The sequence below is a fragment of the Leptonychotes weddellii genome, chromosome 11 (assembly GCF_054177405.1).
Source record: "Leptonychotes weddellii isolate Sample4059 chromosome 11, ASM5417740v2, whole genome shotgun sequence".
Taxonomy (NCBI): Eukaryota; Metazoa; Chordata; class Mammalia; order Carnivora; family Phocidae; genus Leptonychotes; species Leptonychotes weddellii.
In genome coordinates this window covers 83791460-83793724 of record NC_138379.1, presented here as the reverse complement: position 1 = coordinate 83793724, position 2265 = coordinate 83791460, and positions in this window count along the sequence as shown.

Sequence of the window (2265 nt, the reverse complement as noted above, 5' to 3'; positions counted from 1 at the left end):
GACAGTGCTAGCCTGGTCCCACCCACCCCACAAATTTGTTCAGTGCTTTTAATTTAACAAAACTCTTTCCTATACATCACCTTACACGAGCCTCACATGAGGTATAGTCTATTAGTACACCTGTTTTACAGATGAAGAAACTGAGGTCTGGGGAGTTGATGTAACTCTAACCCAAGATGACACCACTAGGAAATACTAGAAACAGCCTTCCAGTGGGGTCCTGCTGACTTCAAAGTCCAGGCTGCCTGGCTGGGATCCTGCGACAAGGCAGTGCCTAGAGATGGTGCCCTGTTAGGGTGCACGTGGGTTAGTGTGCAATGAGAGAATGGAGATAGAAAGGCAGACGAAGGTTCAGGGGCTGTGGTGGTACTCCAGCTGGGAGGCAGCAGCCTTCTCACACTGAACCCCGCCCTCTCCCCCATGGCAGTAAGAGTACAAGGCCAGCAGGATCCAGGGGTGACAGTATCCTACATGGGTGGTTTTGCCTCAGTCGGGATACTAAGGAATTCAGGTCGCAGCCAGTCATCATGGCGATAGTGATGGAGAAGAATCAAGCAATGAGCTCTTTTGGGCCCAGCCCTTTTGCTAGAGACAGAGACACAAGACTCTCCAGGCACTTCTTGATTCCCTAGCTTTGAACCACCACTCCCTGCCCCAGAGACCAAGCCCTCCTTATAGTAGTAGCACCACAAGACTATGGGGAGGGGGGAAATAAGTGAGAGAAATTCAGAGGAGCCAAGAGAGTCCCCACTGCCCCCAATGTCTCCCCACCATTACAAATGCCTCCTGCAGATACTCATTGTAAGGCTTTGAGGAGGTGGCAGGGGGGCAGGGCATGGGTTGATGGACACCAGCATGTATCAAACATTGTGCTACATCCTGGAAGTACGTGGTCTCCTTTGATGATCTCACAACATCCCTCATGAGGGAGGTATTGGTATCTACATTTTAAAGGTAAAGAAACTGAGACTCAGAGGTTGAGCACACCCTAGTGTTTAGCTCAGGATGACTTTGAGCCCAGCCCTGTTGGACTCAAAATCTGTGACTTTGAAGGGGTAACCTGTCCACATCTTATCATCTAACCCCTTAGGGAATGGAGCTACAGCTCCTGGTTGGGAGGAAAGCTAAGGAAAGGGGACGTGTGTTAGGGCAGGGCTGGTTCACAGGTGGAAGGTGGGCCATTGCTAAGGGCAAAGCATCGGAGCCAAAGTTCAACTGAAGGAGCCATGACCTAGCCTGGCCTTCTCCCTCTAGTCCTCCCCAAGATCTCCCTCTCACACCCCTTCTCTTGGGAACATGACAGGATAAAGGAGGAAGGTGAGGTGGGTATATACCCTGGCACCCACATGGACAGAGCGGCTGGGTGGATGGGGAGAAGAAGGGGAAGCCAAGCAGAGACCAGCCCCCTACCTGCCTGCAGACTTATATTTAAAAAATCAGGGAAATAATTCAGGGATGGAGAGGACTTATTAAATTGGATAAGTCCTGGCTACAGCCTTCTTTTTAGGCTTTGAGTGGTTGTGTGTATTTTTTTTTTTTTCGTTAAGGCTGCATAATAAAATAATTGCATAATTAGTAAGGAATTTGTTACCTTTCAGGGAAGAGTCTTTAATCCCCCTGAAGAACACCTCCCCTCCCCCAAGCTCTGTCTCTGTGAGGACTGAGGAGGAAATAAGGTGGGGTGGGAAAGATGGCTTCTTTTCCCGTGGACAACTCCTAGAGGTGAGAAATGAAGGTCACTTCCCACCCCCACCCTACCTCTGAACTTGCCTAACTATCGCAGCTGAATCACTGTTGGCTTGGGCCCACAGAGCCTGCAGGTCATTCTGTCCACCGTCCTTCTAGACTCTTGTCATGGCCCCCACCAATGTTTCCCAAATGTCTGCTTCTCAGGCTCATCAGAATCTCGATAAAAATCTTGGTAGATTCCTGGGCTCTGTTCCTATATAATCCAGGGGAGGAATGGAATTGCAGACTTCTGCCTTTAGCATTACCTGGAGATTGTTATTCGTACTAAAGTTTGAGCACCACTGTCCATTCCTAACCTTGTGCAGTGGGGCAGAGTGTCAGGAGGAGGAGGATTTGGTGCTGATGGGGGAGAGCCCAGGAAGGACGGTGAGGTCCCCTCATTCTCTCCAGGACATGAACAGGTAGGGAGACCCAAGCCTAGCTACTGTCCCTTCTCCCACATGTATTTCCAATCTGTATAATGGGGGATTGTGCCAGATCATCTGAGGTCCCTTCCAGCTAACAGTCTTTGATTCA